Source organism: Apostichopus japonicus, chromosome 4, assembly GCF_037975245.1.
Source record: "Apostichopus japonicus isolate 1M-3 chromosome 4, ASM3797524v1, whole genome shotgun sequence".
Classification (NCBI taxonomy): Eukaryota; Metazoa; Echinodermata; class Holothuroidea; order Aspidochirotida; family Stichopodidae; genus Apostichopus; species Apostichopus japonicus.
Window position 1 is genome coordinate 14,262,773 of NC_092564.1, and position 20,744 is coordinate 14,283,516.

The following is a 20,744-nucleotide window of genomic DNA, read 5'->3' on the forward strand; positions in this document are numbered from 1 at the left end:
AACACGAAGTGTAAAAATACATGATATTCATATCTAACACACACACACGTATAGCCCGCGTACGCGGCGGCGGATAACAGCACTGAACAAAAGAGGTCAACGTTTAGTGTTGCCCTTACATGTATAAAAAAAAATTCCCATAGTTTTGTTGTTTAAGGAAGTATCCGCTCCGTTGTACGTGCACTTTTACTGAATATTTCATATTTGTGATACGGTGTTAGGTCAGTTACATGTAAGCGAAGCTACAAGGGTAAAGTGTAACATTATGTGTGTGTGTTAATCACTGATATAACAAAGATCACACGTGAAGCACGTATGACTAAATAACAGAGTGACTGCAAGTAAGTCTCGTTGCGCTGAAATATGTTTCACTTTCTTGAAACAATACTACCTCCGAATTGTGTTTTTCTGAACTTACCGTTCACAGGTCTTGTTCAAAGTTTTCAAATTGTTCGAGGCCTTAGCATTTCTCTACAGGATATTTTCTACTCGTACGTTATACATTTGAAGACCTATGGGCTAAAGCATCTTCATATGTGAGAGGCTACGTATGACATTAATTTTGATACCAGGGTTTGCTTTGCCATGTGACTTTCTAAAAATTGAATTAAATTGTAAAAGATCTTCAGGTTTTGGTCCATATTTATTCAGAGAGGGAAGAATCGGTTAAGCGAATTTATCCTGAGGGTAAGTGTGATCTATTTTGAGTGGGCCATCACTGGCATAACTCTTTTGAAATTTTTTGTTTGTTTTTCTCGACTGCGATGTACGGAAAACTCGTCCTTACGCAAGTATCCAGTGGAAGGTCGTGGAGTTTAAAAACTTTTTTTGAGTTGGCGGGGGGTGGGGGTGGGTGGGAGTGGGGGTGGGGTGGGGTAAGTGGTTCTTTACGGACAATTCACGGCACTTTACGTTTTATAAACATTGCATAAATTGACCAACAAAGTATCTTCCCGTAGTTATCAGAGGAATGTCGACACCCTGTATCTATTTAGGCTACTTATTGTTTTCCTGAAATGCAATGACATGTTCAGCAAATAATTTAGAACGTTATTGGGGGGGGGGGGGGAATCAACTTTATAGTTTAAGTTTGGCATACACAAACTATAAACTATAAACAATCACTAAGTTTACAGCTGCTGACACAGATTCAATTAATGGTTCATTTTCGAGGAGCACGAAACTTATTAGTCACTATAATTACCTTTACTGCTGCGGAGACCAGGGTAGCGTATAGATGCGGCGGGAAGTTTATAGGAAATGATTGTCATCTATCGTTGCCCTTAATGCCAAGGTCATAACAGTTTGGTATATGCTAACATAAAATCGGTTTAATCGTATTAGAATTGTTATGACACAGAGAGAAAGGGAAGATTTACTCATTGCCCGCCTCAGTTATTCCCCTCATTAGACCCTACCTTCCCCAACCCAACCACCCGCACCTCAAAAAAAAAAAACGGCTATAAGATCAACTTCAAGCAACAATATTTCTCAAATCATTATCCCCAATTACTTCAAGTTTCAAGTTTTGAAAAAGTGACAAATATAAATGAGAAATAATGAAATGAAAAGTTGGGGGCGGTGTTTTCTTTCATTGTGGAAATAAATACCTCTTGTGACAGTGGTTTCATAAATCAAACTCTTAGATAATAATTTATAGCACTGGTTACTGATGCTGGAATTGTAAAACTAGACGTTTCACGCAGAAGTACAACCGGCATACACATACTACATTATCAGGAGGGGGATACCACGATGTGCAATTGTACACAAGTTATTATAAAACAAAATATCAATGCAATCTGCAGGGTTCACGATAAACTCACTCCAGTTACTACTCGAAGGGTTCAACAATAATAACCATAAACTAACTCAATCGCTAAGGTACGCTAGGTTGCATACATCTGCTATTTAGTTGTTCTAGACTAAGTGTTAGCTTCATGAGTGGTAACATGATTAATAAAGTTTTGTACGAGCTTTTGTACATGTAATATAACAAACTATCAATAGTTGCCCTTTGTTGTTATTAAATAGGCGAGAATTTATATTAGTGTTGCTACGATAATCGTTTTCAATATCGGTATCGGCCGATATTTGCAATATCGGCAGCATATCGGTATCGGTAAAATTTTGCCTAATTGCCGATAACAGAAAACCGATATTGAACTTTTCTTTTTAACAGCAGTGCTACTTCTTTATACTTGCAATGATTTGTTAATCTGCCCAAGACGATCCATTTCATTAGCGTCAGTTAAACTCAGATTCATTTTCGATTAATATCCATGGATATCTGACCCTCCTAAACCTTTAAAACACGTCTACAGCGCGCGAATATAACCAATGACCTTCGTGAACCTTGGCCTACACACAGCATTAGTGCAGCATATATAGGCCTCCGAGAAAACCTTGAACATGATGCATAACTGCACAGTTCAGCAGTGTTGGAAAACCTTGTTCAATTTCCCGCGAACACACTGCCGATTTCCCGCCGGTGTTCGCCCAGCGAACACGCCGAGCACGCGTAGCGTGCAAGCATAAAGGCGTGGTGTCCAGGGGCCCGCCTTAGGGCCTTGGTGGGGTCATGGGGTAGAACCCCTCGTGGGGATCCTGGGGGCGAAAGCCCCCGAAACATTTTGGCTTTTTTTGCGTGTCTGGCGATGAAAATATTCGCAGTTGAGGATGCAAAATACTGACAACTTTTTTTATTTAAATTGTCACGAAACTGGTGAAAATTTTAAAATGACAAGTTAGAGTAGCTATATTATGTTATAAAATGAAAAGAGATTTAATATGTCTTTCAATCTTTAAAAAATGCAACTTACAAAACTTCCAAAATTATGAAACAAACAACGTTCCGCAAAGCCCTGTTTCTAGACTGCCTAACAATTAATAGCGTGCACTATGCGTACATTTTTACAACTGCAGTGTTTAACCCTATACCCAACTACCTGCACGGTACAATGGGTACATGTGCTGCGAATTTTCCCAGGTACCTTCCCAAACAACTGTGAGCTCATCCCCTGTGTAACACCTGTTTGTTAACATTTTTTGGCACGTTGCCAGAGAACTTCTTAGTTACGTGAGATCCGTAACCGCCGAGGTGGTTAGGCTATATGCTATACACTTAACTATGGTAGGATATTATTTTTTCCGTATTTTTGGAAATTCTAGAAAATACTTTCTTTTCCCCCCGCTTAACAACAGATGTGGTCTTACGGTATATTCATAAATGGATGCACTAGAGCCTTGTTTACATAACATTAGTTGCATTTAGTACGATATGCCAGTTTTGCGTGAATTTTTCGAAAGTGTTTTGCTCGATCTTTCGTAATATTTGAAAGGTGTACCACCTTACTTTCTGTACACAATTGGTCATTTCTCTACTGATTTTCAGTTTTTTCTCTATACGGTCAAGTGAATAAGTTGTACATTGAGTAGGCCTATAAACTCAATAAATTATAACTTTTACATTGTGATCGACAGTTCGTAACCTAATTAAGATGCAATTTTGCAAGCATACGTTAACACTGTAGCTATACTTGTAAGTCTTTACGATGGTAAGGCTCACATTTACTGCGTCCATTTTATTATCGTGTGCATCGCTGCAGTGAAAAAGATTCCGGTTGGATTTCAATTACCATTCTCTTTTTCAAAATCAGGGAAAAAGTCATTCTTTTCAACTTAGGACAAAAGGAAAACAAAACACCATATTTTGTTGTTTACTTGAAGATTTATTTGTGAATGTATGCATGACTAAAAGTACGATTTTGCCTTTATTTTCTCTGTTAAAAAATATCGGTATCGTATCGGTATCGGACCGATATTGGGATGATAATATCGGATATCGGCCAAAACCGATATTGGTGATATCGGCGCAACACTAATTTATATCACTCGTTTTCACTCTGTTATTTTGACCTTAAATGGATGTGTCACGTAAATAGTATCACAATGAACTTCCATGATCTCACTACAGAAGTTTCAAATTGGATGGGAAATTATCAAGATTATATATATATATATATATATACATATATATATATATATATACATATATATATATACATATATATATATATACATATATATATACATATATATATATACATATATATATATATATACATATATATATATATACATATATATATATATATACATATATATATATATATATATATATATATATATATATATATATTAACATGCACTCTGATAGTTCACCAATAAAGTGGACACAGCACGATTCACACACGATCATACCTATTCTTTTCAGCTATTTTCCTAGTAATTCTGGTGTCTGTACCCGGTACCGGTGCATACCTCCCCTCCATGCCCTCTTCGAAAAATGTTGGGTCTGCCTCTGTATATATATAAACAACAGTTTCTTATTTGCTTTTGAGGAAAACGTGGCGAGGATGGGAAAGGTGTGGGTGTGAAGTGAAGGACCTCGGCCTTTTGGGACCAGACATTTTAGGACCTTTCTGTGTCTTTGAGTGTATAGGCTAATATTTTCCGATTCAAAACGATATTTCAGATTAAAAACAAAACCCAACTTTTATTTTTGTTCTCATTATTACTGAAATCAGAAGCATGTGTGTCTTTAAAGGGGTACCTAAATGCGACATTTTTAGCATGCTTTACTCCCCTTCGTGTTTATGCTCCAACAACATGCAGAAAATTGCAAATTACGAAAACTGACTTAGCAATAAACCGACTACGTTCAATACGGTATGAAGACAACGTGAGTTAACATTCGTGTTTTTGCTGGTATGTGCGTAAACATACCATGTTACATGTCATTGGCCAGCTTGGCTGTATACTGAACATTGAGAAAAACACTGATATTTATTTAATGTGTTAGCCGGTGTGCCAGCTATGAGGGTGTCAACGGGCTCCGTATTGCCCTTCATTAACTGTATAAGATTGACCAATTGTTACTTTTTTATGTCGGTTAATAAATCTGGCAACACTTTTATGCAGATAGCATGATTTTCAATATACACAACTAGTACTGGGAAATAACCAGTACAGCCTACTGGGAGTATATATTGCATAACTTTACATCTAAGGAGCTTTATCCAAAAAATTCTCAAATGGGAGGCGGAAACCCCCTCCCCTCAGACCTCTCCCCATGTTTTGCCCTACAACCATAGTGGCTACAGTATATATTTAGCTGTCTTACATTAACATATAGAAGGAAAGTATACCATAATTACAAATGAAAGTAGTAATGTCATCACCCTCGTTCATACCTATGCTCACATATAGTTGTATTATTTAGTTCAGGTAAAACATCTGGCGTCGTAAACACCTGGTGTACATATTGCTTAATAGCAAGCAATCAAAATGGATTCTCGAGGTTGTCCTCTTGTCGACCAGTTTTGACTGACGTTTGAAACGATCACTTACACAGCATGTATGCTACATAACACAGTATACGGCTGTAAAAAGAAAGACATAGTTTATTCACGATCGCATTAGGAGCAAGTTGACTATATTGTTCTTTTTGATGTGTTTTAGTACATGTTTACTATATAATTGGAAGGTATGTGTACGTATAAATGGCCCCATGGGAGATCCCCCACTCGAGGTATTGAGTACAGTTCGGGTCAAGTGGCTTAAACGTTTTCTACAAGGTCTTACAATTTGTCCACAAACCGCCACTTCTGAGAGCTGAAGTGCTTTATAGGTTTGACATTTGGAGTGACAAAGGAATGATAGCATGCATAACGAAGTGCAGTAGTAACAACTGACCTGCACCAACATAAGACTTTATAGCTTGTAATAACCTTGATAAAATAGAATCATTTAATCACTTCCATAACTGCAAAATAAGACGTAAGTGCAAGTGGCGAGACCGCTGATAATCACAACCTTTATCAAAGTACACTTTTGAAAAGAACAGGGCTATGTAAACAATCTTCATATCGTTTCGTTCTTTCTTTCTTTTTTATAGCTTGATACGACTAAATGCAAAATTCGTTGCTGAAATCAACATATTTTGGGTTCCATAGGAAGCCAACAATTCGCTTTGGTAAATCATTGACATTCACTGATCCAGGGCGGGGTAGGGTCTGCAAGCCCATTTTCAACTTCACATTGAAAGGTCGTTATTAACACAACATTATGTTGAGACCTAAAGATCTATATGTCTAACTTATAGTTTCAATATACCACAGAATGCACCATTCGATGCCTTTGCCTTTTCTTTCTGAGGGAGGATGCTTCAACTAAACGATGCAGGGTCAAACGCCTTCCTTTATAGAAAATCCTGGATCTGATTCCATGAAAAAGCTTCTTATTGTTCATAAACTGAAGAGGAATTTTGGAATGCACTAAAACGTATGGCTTTTGGCAAGGTCTGCCAGTTGAATTTTACAGATTTTATATTTGGGGGGGGGGGGGGGCTAGAAATTAAATCGTTGAACTCGGGATATTTGATAACTTTCTTCGCAGCTAAGCAGAACTGTTATTATTTTACTTCCTAAAGATGGTAAAGACATTACGAAAATTTTTAATTGGAGACCAATCGCCCATTTAACTGTAAATATAACATTGCTGCTTCTTGTATTTCTGCAAGACTCAAAGAGGTCTTGCCACATGTTATCCATCATGATCAAACCGGCGCCAAGGTTGTCCCTTATATACCTTTACGTGTTGTGTACAGACAATTTGGCTTTTGAAATTGTGAGCTTACCGTATTCATGTCGAACTTCCAGTAGGTAATGTTAACATTAAAGTGTCCATTTAAGCTGATGATACAACTATTCATCTGGACAATAACGACTGTTCTTTTAAGAGAGTTGTTGAGACCCTAACATTATTTAAACAAGCTTCTGGTCTGAAGGTCAACTTCGAAAAGTCAATCATTCTTCCTATAGATGCTCATTATCATAATATTAAGGGTCAGAATTCCTTATAATATTCCCTTTACAGGATATCCTCTGTAAAACACTTATAAGTAATAGAAGTGAAATTTGTCCCTTAAATTATGTCATGTTTGAAAAGTATCATGAATATGTGATATTCTCGTGATCTGACCCCTGGTAAAAATGTTATCATAAATAGTTTTTGTTTGTCACAACCTGTTTTCTTCTTCTCTGATCACCCTAATCCACCAGATCATATTTTGAAGGAATTAAATAGTTTAATGGTGAATTTCTATTTGGAGAGGAAAAGGCGATAAGATAAAGATGACAATTTTAATGCAGCCACATGAAGAAGGCCGCTTTAATACGTCAACGTGCACGATTTTATGAAAAGTATGAAAATCACTTGGGTTAAAAGATAAACTTTTCCTTTTGTGACTTTTTTTGTAAAACGTTGGTAAGGTTTTTCTCTTTAGCTGTAATTGAAGGGAAATAATATATTTAAGAAGGTTAAAAACGAGTTAATTCGCAACTGCTATTGTGCTTGGGTCGTTCTCACTTATGAAACCCACGGTGTCGAAATACGGTGATCAGATTATATAGAACAACAGCAATATCAATAATGAAGTAGTTTGCTACACGGAAGTGCTTCAATGCAAATGTGCTGTATGTCCGGAATGTGCATGACATGGCCTCTGTCGTATACTTCTTTTATTGCTAAATTTAATTGTCCAAGCTTTCCTTTTACAAAGTTGAATGGGATTATACATTCTATCGCACGTACGTGGGTACCATATAGGTATTCATTACAGTTGCCTGGGCAACCATCTGGGCAGCAGGTAATGCAGGTATTGAGCAACCACGTTGTTATTTAAATTGGGACAAAGTTTAAAACTGTAGTAGGGTTTTGTTTCTTGTAGCAAGAATAAAGATACTACAAAGAAACTATTAAAGTTTATACATCGTATCATTGCTACAAATTTAGTTTTCTTAGAAAAATTAATATTATTGATGACCCAAGTTGCACCAGTGGCGGAGCGTCCATACAGTCAGGGGGCGGATGCACCCTGACGGACTCAAATGGACTGCCGGTGCCTTTTCAGCTTTGACCACTTTCTATTTATTCGCGATTATTGACTTTTTTATTGCGCTCTTATCTACCTGTTGACATTTGTCACATTTTGTTGGCGATGACACCTATTTATTCTTCGTTTATCTGCAAATTAGCAAGGCCCGGAAAGGGTCATTTCCGGCGATCTAGGGAGCATCTTTACTCAAAAAATTCTGTACGCTCCGCGCCAACCTGTGGTGGCGCTCCGCTTAGATAAAGTCGAAAGCGCCCCTACAGACCATTCTCGCCCCCTCTGACCAATACCCTAAGCTCCGCCACTGAGTAACACTTTTTGTAGCGAGTCTACTGAAACTTAAAACTACCTTTTCTGGCGTTGTAACACAGTTGCAGATATTTGGAATACAATATATCTTGAAACCTTTAATGCAAAAGTTGCCGTTTAGTACGTTATGATTATGAGAAAGCAAAATGAAATGGAATAGCCTTACAATTGTTTATGCCAAGTATTGTATTTACCTATGCAGAATTAACAAAAGCGTTCTAAGTTATGATATTTTCAAACACAAGCTTTTCATTTTGCTTGAGTGTTGAAATGTATATACTTATTAATAACAAAAAGCACAACGAATTTGAACTGCTAAGAGATTTTTGCACTACTGATAATGGCAATGAAGCTTTTGGTGTTGTCATGAAAAAAACTTTTCTTTCTTTTTAACATAATTTGTTGTGCAGAAGAGATGAATGCAAAAACTTGACCTAAAAATAATGATATTCTTATAAGAGAGAGAGAGAGCTTTTGTATGCAATCATATCCATTATCACCATATTACTTCAGAAACCCTTCTCATCCAAATTGACGTATGAACTATTGAAACAACAAACCCAAGCTAGGAACTGATCACCATACTATTTCCAAGTCAGATGACAAGGTTATTTGTATTACTGTTCATGTGCCAGGTATGATTGTTCAACAACTACATCACTGGTTGAAAATGGTTGATTGAGTATAATTGCTCAGTGAAGAAGAAGGAACTTAGAATGACTTTAGGCAGAATTGATATCTCCCGTTCCCCCGCCCCCCCCCCCCCCCCAAGAAAAAAGGGTAAAGCATATTTAGTGCACTTTTGGGGCACCTTGCTTATTTACATTATTTCCCTATGCATCTCATTTCTGCAAGTAAGAGTAACGTAAGACTTTTTCGATGGACAAGCTGATTGGGGAAATATGAATTTGATGAGTCAACCAAATAGCAGGTCAGTTCAATCAACTGAACCATGTTTTGAAACAAAGAGCTTTAACTCTACAAGTAAACCTCCTATTAGTCACTAAAAGAATTGGGAATCAATAGCGGGTGACCTAAAGGCTAATATTGTCAAACAGTCGTTGTCTGATGCAAATTTACACTTGTCGAAATACTGAAGGGAGAGTAACGTAATAGATAGTGTTCTCTTGATCAAAGTGTCCATGCTCGGGTGTTGGTTCTTGGGGAATACGAAAGACTCAGAGCCAGTCATTGATGTATAGCCAGACTCGAGAAAGTGGTTGCATTCATTTCCGTGGGAACACCGGGTCCGATCATAAGAGAAATAACATTCTATAATGGGCTACTTTTCGGGCGATAACTGTTATTGCTGCGGGCAAAAAAGAGGTACAACGTTCATTTCTGGTTGTCTTTTCCAGGAAGGTCTCTCGTGCTCAGATATTTTCTGAGCATTCCCATATTCCTAGATGTAACTCTATAAGAAGATCCGACGGAACACTGTCATAATACAGAGAACAAAAGTGCCCATATTATGTTATCTTTCCAACACGAAAGTTTTGTTCGGAAGCATATACATCCTGATAGGTGTACCCATCACGAGATATCAAACACTTCCAGCAGGGCCGGAGAATTCGGGTGTTTGATATCGAGATAGAGTGTATCGTCCATAGCTTAATGGACTCGGACTCGGGCTTGGACTCCGGGTGCACTGGGCTTGGACACGACCAGCCTTGGACTCTTGGACTTGGACTATGATCTGTTGAATTCGGCTACTGCGCTGCTATCGTCTCTATTGCATTTTCTCGCTTATAAATGATATTCAAGTGTGTACATCTACTGCTGACGGAATGTAGCCTGCTACCATTACATGGACAATTACGATAAAACTAATCAGAATCATCAGACTCTATACTTGTCACTGTCAGGCAGTACTGCATTCGTTGTAATGGTAGGCAATACGGCAACCATATAACAGACAACGCTGGCAGTCCAAACGTTATATCAGCTTTTGGAAAAAGATAATTTGTTATTAAAATAATAAATTAGAAATAACAACTAGAACGGGAAATATTAAAATCCGTTATCAAAGTCTCAGAGAATGAGATTTTTTCTGGCATAGAAAGTAAACAGTCAGAAATTGCCAATAGAGCTGAGAAGCAATGGGTCTAGTGTATAACTGAGGCCTATCAATACAGTTATATTTCAACATGAAAATATTCCGTCGTTACTATACAATTTATCGTACGTATTACAAACAGCAATTGAAAAGCGTGAACCTCGGTAGAAAAGCTGGCTCAATTGACTTCGAAAATCTCCTCGGTCGATTGAGAAACTTTTAAAGAGACTACACAGAAGAAAGAACCAATGGATATACAATCGATGCTTTTCACGTTTTTGTGAGACTTAACACAGCATACAATTTTAATTATATTATAGAGACTAATAATGTCAAACCGACTGTATGGACGATATTCGCGCTATTTTACGTTCCCTTGATAGAAGAACTGTGAATATAAAGGCTTAAGTTTACACGTTATTCCCAAGGGTAAAACAACATCCATATCACATATTTTGCCCGTGGAATCAATTTGTGAATGTCTTGAACTGCATTTCAATCCATGTACATAGAACTGTCAAATTCTGTGTAGATATGAATTGATATTGCATTTCTACCTGAATGCGACTTATTCCATAACCGCTTGCTGATTGTAATGATAAAATATTCACCAAACAGAAACTACTTTGTTCGTTTGCTTCGATTTCTCGCTAAAAACAATGCATAAACACTATGATGTTTACGAAACGTGATGCATATCAAACATTAGATATTGAAGCACAAGTAATTCATAATGTGTACCAGTGTCTTATAAACTGTGTTGATATCGTTAAACACAGAGGTAACATAAGCCTATAAATTGTTAATTGCGTTGTGGGTGATTGTTGAGGCTGGGAGCGGAAGGACCAGATGCAGCTTGTGTGTGTGTGTCTGTGAAGTATGTATTCAATCGCAATGAGATGACCGTGGTGCCTATCGCGTACGATATCTGTCAATATATATATATATATATATCTATCAATATATCTATCAATATATATATATATATATATATCGTACGCGATAGGCACCACAATCATCTCATTGCGATTGAATACATACTTCACAGACACACACACAAGCTGCATATATATATATATATATATATATATATATATATATATATATATATATATATATATATATATGTATATATGTATATATATATATATATATATATATATATATATATTGGCCGTGAACGCATTACGAAGACGGTCGTCTTTCATAACACTTAGAAATTGATAGCTTCTCTCAAATATATTCATATCTCGCGTATTAATTGCTTCTTATTTATATGTTTTGAATATTGAGTAAACCTGATCGAGTTCTTCTCCCTCCCTTTACCCCACCTCCACCTCTCTCCCTCTCCCCATCCCCCACCCCTCTCCAACTCTTCCTCTCTCTCGATCCCTCTCGAAACCCGGGCAAGGGCTCCGAAGAAGGGATTTGGCATTAGAACCAGTAAATATATAGTTCATGTTAAATCGGTATGAAATATCTTACCATATTTCTAATATCTTCGGTAAAGGGAAAGGCTTCTGTCTCGTGTACAAAGTGTCTTTGTCTGTATAGCTAAACAGAACTGAGGAACACGAAACGCACTTCGAGTGTTGATTTGTATATTATTACTAATGCATGCCAATATTCATCAAAATGACATTTGCCAATAGGTATACCCCGTGTAAACCGTGTACATCCATGCTTTTATTATTCACAGAAAAAGGAAACCTGATAATCGTTATTACGAACTAATCAGATGTGTATTATACCTAATATAGCTATCACAACATGTCCAATACATTGCAATCGCCTTTTGAATCAGCTGATTATGTTTCAGTACTATACGCTTGTGAATTCATGGTCGGTGTACAATTTCTAATAGATTCACTCGAATAGCTCGAGAATTGGAATTACTAAATAGAAAAATCCGCTTGAAAAGTATGAAACATACTTGAGGTATGAACTGATTATTGGCTCATCTAATTCAGCATGTTAAATGTATTCTGTCGTCATGTGACTTGCCAGGGCGAACTGACGAATTGATGTTAATGGAAGTCACATCGATGGGAAGAGACACATAATATCACACTGGAGTCACAACACGAGAAGATGGATGGTGTAATATAATCATTTTCAATGGTGGCTGCCGTTGTACTTTTATACTTACGCAGTTATTGTAATCTTATACGGTACGCGGCTGTGTTTCATACAAACGCCAAAGGGTTCGTAAGGGTCATGGGTACTTAATCATCCGAGGATGAGCACTTTACACAAAAGTGTCCAAAGATCAGGCCTACTATACTACACCGATTACTTTCCGAGTACTACAAATTCGGTATTATATTAACTTTCCTTCAAAGTTTTAAAATTTTAGGAATGACGAATAACAACGACATAATGAGGAATTTCTGCTATTTGGTAGGAGATTGATTTAGGGTTGAGAGGAGATGTTGAAACTAATAAGAGATGTTGAAACTAACTAGCTATACCGTTTGGACAAAAAATATATATATAACGGTCACTAATTAAGTGTTGTTGAATTTATATATATATATATATATATATATATATATATATATATATATATATATGTCTTTAATTTTTACAAGACTAGTTTGTTGAATAGGGTGTGTATTGATTGTTCACGACTTGTGCAACTTATGGAAGTGTGGATACCTCTGAACTACTTCTGATGACATTCCAACGATTACGTACTGTGCCATCTGAACACACAAGGGACATCACATTGACTTATTGACATACTGAAACAAATGTAGATATAAACTTTTCTTTTACTTTAAAGGTCTGATACTAAGCAACCTAGTTTCATACATGAACAGACCAATCATCTTTCTAATGTAGATGTGAATTCATACTCCTATATGTGGACGTGTTCTATTTGCAATGATCTTTATCGCATTACAAGGATCTCGGAAACACATACAAATTCGAGTGAGATTTAAAAATCTCTGTCATGTCAGAAAACTCTCCCTACTGAAAAATAAAGTTTTCATTATTGGAGAAAATTCAGATAAACTTGTTGATAAGTGTCCATGTGTTTATCAGAAAACTTGTCAAGAGTGCAAGTAATTTGACGAGAAACAAACATTGATAGTCACATCTTTGTTTTTACACTAAGATCGTGACGATTGTGGGTTTACGAAAAAATTTGCGCTTATTAACTGAGGAGCCTGTTGGGATTCCGTACACACAACTGCCTTATTCCTTGAATATTTGCCATAATGGAAACAATATCTTCACATCCACGCCACACGAACTCACATAATATGCCATTATCGTCCGCATTACGTAAGTTAAAATGCAGGAAATACATATGAAAATTCAAAACATTGCATATATTCATGGCCTGTGTATTTTCGTCTCTCCGTGCACAGGTAAGAAGTAAAAGAGCACAGAAACATGGAATCTGTTTTTGAAACTCTAGTGATTCTATAGTGGCTGATATGTCATTCACCACCCGTTTATCGATTTTAGTTTCTTGTGTACATCACATAAAAGTCAGGATCAAATAAAAAGCATTGCGATTGAAGAATTTGCGATTGGAATGAATAAACGAGACCCTTCGGGCTCTCGCTTTATCTCGTGTTTCGCCTATGCTGTCAGAAAGGTTATAGACTACAGCAACAACCGAAAGTCTTTACTATTTAAATAATACCAACCTTATGCTTCAGCAGGCTTCTAACTTGTCGAGAGCGATTCTTTATGGATGCGTGCAACCGGCATGAAACATCGACTAACGACGTGTCGTAATTAAATAATGTCGTCCTTTCCTTTGTAGGGCACGAAGAAATCAGTCACCATGTGAGGTTGTTACGTTTCGCAAAAACAGTTACAACATGTTACAACATGTGATAATGTTTGCCCGAGGCAAAAAATGAATCTCTGCGATTGTGATGGCGTGTGTGTATGCGTGTAGGCGTGTATGTGTGCACTTGTTTTTATTTCTAACTGAGGACTTGAACAAAGGAATTCCAAGCCTCGGACGTCATTTCAAAAGAATCACCACGTCCTCCAAATAATAATTCTATCGTCAAAACAATGGGGTCCTCAGTCTGAATGAGAGACACACCTGCGTGTGTGCCACGTCTCGGCTAGTAAACACGATAAATAGAACACTGGTGAGCTTCATTTTTGGTATATGAATGCCCTTTTATTGAGTACAAGAGCCCTATCATTTTCTACAGAGGTCAAAGGTTATTTGAGGTCCCCAGAGGTTAAGATATGAAAACTTGGATAACTTCATATGTATATAGTATGTGCATTCAGTTTATTGAGTAGAATATCCCTATTTCTTTGTTGGGGTGGTCGGTGCACATTTGAGGTCAACAGCGCTGAATGTCTGAGAACCTTGTAAGCACGATAGCTCCTGGCTAAAATTCCTATTCGGTATGTGAATGCACCTTAATGGGTGCAAGAATCCTGGTGTTTTCTGCAGTTGTCAGAGGTCATTGAGTTTAGAAGAGTTTACAGTTTGAAACCTTGCATACATGTTTGCTCAAAAATGAAAGCTTGTATCTACTTCATACTTGGTGTATTAATCCACTTGATTAATTACAAAAACCTGTTGTTTTATGTGAAGGTCAAAGGTCATTTGAGCTCAGTAGAGGTCAAAGTTTGAAAAAGATCCATCTTAAAGAGTGCAAAAGCCAGAAATACTTACAATGTGTGTTGGTACAATGTGTGATAAATGTAATCAGGTTTAAACTTAATCCTTATTAAATTTACTAAAAACAGTAAAGATATTCTTAAACATCAAAGCGTAATATTCAGTTATGGACCTACTGCAATTACTATTGCTACAGTTACTTCCTTCAGATAGAGCCACGGTGATTGCATGTAGGTCATCCCATTTTGAGGTCTGATTTGTCAACAATTAAACATCCTACTACCTTAACAGATTCTATACCATAGACATGAAAAATAAAACGGAAAATGCTATAAAATCATTGTTTTGTGGAGTTAGATCAATTAAAGTGCCAAAATATTCAATTTTAGTATCTTTCGCTACAAAAAAAATAAATTATTTTAGGATACTTGATTCTTTCAGAGGTTTTGTCTAGTCTACTGTATTATTTTATATTTTGTATTATAAACGTTGTGCAGCTCTAAGACTTCGATCCAGCATGAGGAAGGGTGGTTGAGGCCGGTTTATTACCAATATAGCCACGAGAGAGCTGTGAGGGATTTTTCCTTTTAATATAAGTATAACGTTCTTCAAACTCACCAAATTTCAGGGTTCTAGCTTTTCTCAATATAACTTTATGAGGTTGTAAAGTTGCTCCGATGAACAAAAGACGTCCATCTGACAGCCAAAAACTCAAAGCGCCTCACCTTGAAAAAAAATCTGATTATTTTTTGAAAATATATTTTCACCATGTAATGTTCACTGAAATAGGCAGAGTTTGATTGCTGATAAGGCTTTGATGTGTACACTAATCAATACAGTAGATCTTAATGTAAATGTATTCACTTTACTTAACAGTTGAAATTGTTACATTATTAACAAAGCATAAGGTAAACAGGTTAGTCAGTTAAAACCTTACAACTGTTCTTAACCAATTCATAAATTGAGGAAGGCGGACAAACAGTAAGGACGACACAAAACAGAGTTCCAGAGTGTCGTGTACCATATGTGCACAAGCTACCATACAAACTGCTCGACAATACACATCAAGTGCAAATACAAGACAAGACGTCAATGGGAGATTTTCGAGGTTTGGGTTGGCTTGTCTAACATAAACTGTGTACTGTAATTTAAAGTGCTTCACACAAACGTAAGGTAATTTTCAGGTAAGCACAATACATGTGCTTGTTTAAGGCTACTATATATTGTGTGCCAATCTATATTGCATTAATTTTACACACTGTACAGTTCATGTATGTATGTATTAATTGACATTCATGGCGATAAATTGCGGCATTTCGAAGTGTGATAAATTGGCCAATTTTGAAGCAGTGCAACTGAAATTTTCAGAGTAGGCTTATTTCATGGTGCTCTGATCATGCGCTGAGGTTTGGAGAGGGTCACGCAACAACCATCTGTGATTTGAAATGGGATGACCCACCTATTGTGATTATGTGTGACCACAAAAGACATTTAATATACTCTCGCCAGAACTGGGGGTCAGATGGGTAACCAATTTGACAGGCCAAATTACGATTAAGTACCACACTGATTGAGCAACTACTTGGATTAATTGATATAAATATCTCTCTCTCTGATAAAACTTTCTCTTGATAATGAGCCAGTAATGTATTCCCTTTAGAAACCTTTTTTTCAATGCTTGTTTCTAGTTTATTCCAGAAGAAACAAGTTTCTTTTTAAAGAAACCAAACCCTGCATGCAAAGTGTGGTAATGGATGACGAAGCCTTTGGCTTTCTGGTTCTATGTATATGACCACGTGTGCGTCCATAATTCTAAACATGAAACCGTCACCCAATGAACTTCAAAATTTGTGAGTGTATGCATGGGCATGTCCCTCTGTGACATATGAGGTCATAGGTTCAACGGTCAAACGTCAAAACTCACGGATCAATTTGTTTTGCTATTAAACGCCCACCAATACGACGAAATGCCTAAAACCAATTATGCGAAAAAATCATACTGCTCCTAAATCGCAAGACTTTTCGATTTCATACTTGATAATGTCTTCCTTGGCATGGTCGGCTTGTATGTCTCCGTGAGTGATGACGTAACTGTGTCAAATTTCATAGATCAAAAATGATTAAAACAGAACTTTAGGATGAGATCCGTAACTCCGTAGACCACCTTTTACAAAGCTACAGAATATTCAGTCGTCTTTCCTACATCACTTACTACAGGTGTGGCCAATATATGTATGAACCGCTCATCTGCATATGCATGCGCGCATCTGTATCTGCAAAACACGCAATAAATGTAAGCCCATCATCTTCATGTTAAATTCTCTGTATCTACAAATTTGTCTTCGTCCGGATGATTTTAACACAGATCTTTATTCTAATCGTTAACGGTGTAATGACAACCACAGTCCCATCGGAATTATCTGCGACTCTGAATTTGTTTTTCAAGTAATGTTAACCTATAGGAAACTAATAATTACAATGAAAGTATTCCCAGGTGTAGGAATATTTCTCCTGAACAATCACTTAAAATGACAGATATCATTCAGACATATTTATCTCCCATTTCATGAAAGAAATATTTCAGCCCAACGGCAATGACGACGTCTTCGAAGCAAGACATTACATAAGTCATAGGATCTCATGCATGCTATCTGTACCTTCCAAAAGCTAACATCATTTCAGAAGCCTACTTGATAGATTATTTTTCTTCTTCTTCTTTTTCTTCTCTACTTTGCAGTTTCTGTTTATAGATAAACAGCGAGATTGGAGAAATCACCTCTGAATACCGATCTCACCTAGCTAATTGCGAGGATTAAAAACCTTGAGTCGTGACAACGAAAATGACAGCCACTAACCACTAGAGAGTCCTTAAATATGAAATCAATAAATTTAACCGACAACAACATCTACGTAAAGATAATATTTTTTTTGGCTGCATTGGATTACTTTTGATAATGTCGTGTATGGTATCCCCCTGATCATCACCTGAGGGCTCATTTATGCCAAAAATAAAAGCGATAGCAATGACTTGTTCATCTACATTACCTTGTTTGATAATGTTTTCTAAGAATAAGCAGACGATGCTTGATTTTTCTCGATAGTAAAGAGTTGTCTTTAATTATGTTTAATTTGTGTATTACAGCTGTGCCTCATGCATTCCCTAATCATTGATTACAATATCTACATGCGTGGGAAGGTATCCATACGAAACAAAACAAAAACTTAAATGGAAGGTATTTCAAGTTTTCTCAGCCACAGAGATTAACGTAACGTAATATGAATTAAGCAAGCATTATACTGCTTTAACAGTGACTTCCAATCAAGGTAATTTAGATTACAAACACATCGTTGAACCAATGAAACCAATTAAATTATTAACTCATCAATTAACTTATAAAACCAATTAAGTTATTGTCATCGTGGATTACCTTGTCAGTAGAACCAAAAAGAGCCGGTATCGTTGCTTTAACATGCTTCGCTGATTTAGACGTATTGCAATAAATACGCAATACGTAATAAATATCACGTATGCTGTACATGTTTTACGAGGCTGTGCGAAACAAGAATGATCGACGAACACGAAAATCTGTTCATGTTGTGTAAGGATGTATACATCTATATGTTTCACCTACGTAACTTCCCTCTTTACAGAGGACACAGAGGAATATGTAAATAACAATGCTAGAATCACAAGAGAGGGGAGGGGTGTTTAGGTTCTCGGATCCGCTTCCGTTTTAATAATCACCAAAAATCAATTCGTGATAACTTTGCAGGATCCCCCGTTTCCGAACATTTTCATCTTCCTAGACAATCTCTCAAAAACCTAAGATGTATTTTAATTGCTTCTAACTTCAAACAAATCCTTAACTAAACATACACGGAAAGAAATCGATTGGATTTTTCGTACTTAAATCTCATATCACCGATCTCAACAAAGACTTGGGACCCCTAAACAACTACCTGTCCCACGGTCATATGGAACCCGTATGTAATATGTTTATATATGTATATGTTATTTCATATGTATATTTGTATAATATATATATATATATATATATACACATATATATATATATATATATATATATATATATCAAATCGATTAATTACTAATACACACTTTTTAACTACAAATAAACATCTCAATCAACATTCAATCTTGATGACTTTGGGTAAGTTCGTGTATTCTGACACTGTGAAGAGTACGTGACATCATTTTGTTTAATCATCTAAAGTGATTTGGATTATACAAGCATAAATACCTCTAATCTCTCTTGCATAGATGCAGAGTGATTTAGCTTCAGTCTAAACATTGACATCAAACTTTGGAAGCCATTTCTGATGAAAGTAATATTGCTTACTTCACTCGTGACAAATGTATTTTTCATCTTCAGTCTTAGCAAAAGGTCCATGAAGTATTAAATAGCATTAAGATTTTAACTGGAGATGTTCCCTTCTGAGTGAAAACACGTCGGAATTATTTAGGCCCGACTTAATTCACTAACAATCTGTTCAAGTTGCCGCATTTCTGGAACACGTTCTCCGGTCGCAGCCCTAGTGTTACAACATACGTAAACTGAAAAGCTCATCGGATTCCATTTATTATAATATACTTAGTTTGTATAACAGACGTAGACATCAAAAGTGGCGTGAATTAGATTTCAAAGAAGGGGGTGTGGAGGGGTGGGGTGGGTGTGGGGGTGGGGAGGTCATCAACTAAATTTCCCTCGACCGATTTAGGTAGGGGCATGAACCTCTATTGGAATGACGAGCCAGGGGGCTAGCGCATGGGGCCGGAATCAATCAGTGTCCGAGAAACGTCGGATGAAAAATAATGTTTTCTTGTTTGCATGGTATAGTTAAGGTAACAATGACGTTTTCGAGTATAAGGAGCCCGGTGACATGGTTGTCCCCATTGCTGACAGAGAGTGCATAGGTGCATTCTAGTTCCGAGTAGCGTTTGGGATGCTACGTCACTGATAAACTGGATGCCGCCTTACATCATCGTTATTACATCATAATTTTCTCTTCCGGACAGATGAATGCATTGTATCATATATGCATCGCTATTATTTAAATAGATGGACGGGTAAAATGTCTTGAAAAAGAGAAATCTACGTCATGAAATCTTGTATAAATTGCAGGATAAATTATAGAGACTATTTCATTCTCCTATACGTCGATATTCCATGAAAGTGGTTTGCATGACGTGCTGTACTCGATCAGTCGGCCGAGATATAGCACAACAAAATCGATAAAGTCATTTCAAGAAAATTGAATCAACCAACAGGGCATTCTCTGGGATTCCTTGCGGGTGCAACGGGGTTTATACAAACAAACATACAATAGAGCTGACATAATCTCCAGCCATTTTCACTATCGGGGGCACCTGTGTAGACAGATGTACGGCCTGCAAACATCCTGCAATTCTCAAACACAAACGATAGAATGATAACTGTACCTTCATCAAGTGTGATATAAGCAAAGTTTCAGTACACGGTCATAGCATGCATACATCCCACTTGCATATACACTACATTACATTAAATAATACTTGCACTGTTGACATGAAAGAATCCTCAACTGTCTACCAATTGATTAGCCCATGATTGCCCTGTTTCCTTCAGTACCAGTGTAAACTACACACGCATGCCCGATACTACGAAATCATGTCACGTCAGGGAAAGTGATAGAATTCTTCATTTCCACCTTGAGGAGGTATTTTTGATTGATGTGTTTGTCAAATTTTCGCTTACCCACTCCAGTGCCTACGATTTTCTTGCGGGTGTGTGATACACACATTAATAAGACCA

The 20,744-nt window shown here is 36.9% G+C and overlaps 1 protein-coding gene and 1 long non-coding RNA gene across 3 annotated transcripts in view; one reads left to right on the plus strand and one right to left on the minus strand.

The window, feature by feature from the left end:
* The window catches only part of LOC139966525 (atrial natriuretic peptide receptor 1-like), a 308,214-nt gene that overhangs the window by 222,485 nt on the left and 64,985 nt on the right, over positions 1 to 20,744 (minus strand). The window lies entirely within an intron of this gene.
* On the plus strand, positions 190 to 18,972 carry LOC139966529 (uncharacterized). Its single transcript, XR_011792686.1, has 3 exons — positions 190 to 687; positions 6,183 to 6,345; positions 17,669 to 18,972. It is a non-coding gene; the product is annotated as an uncharacterized lncRNA (long non-coding RNA).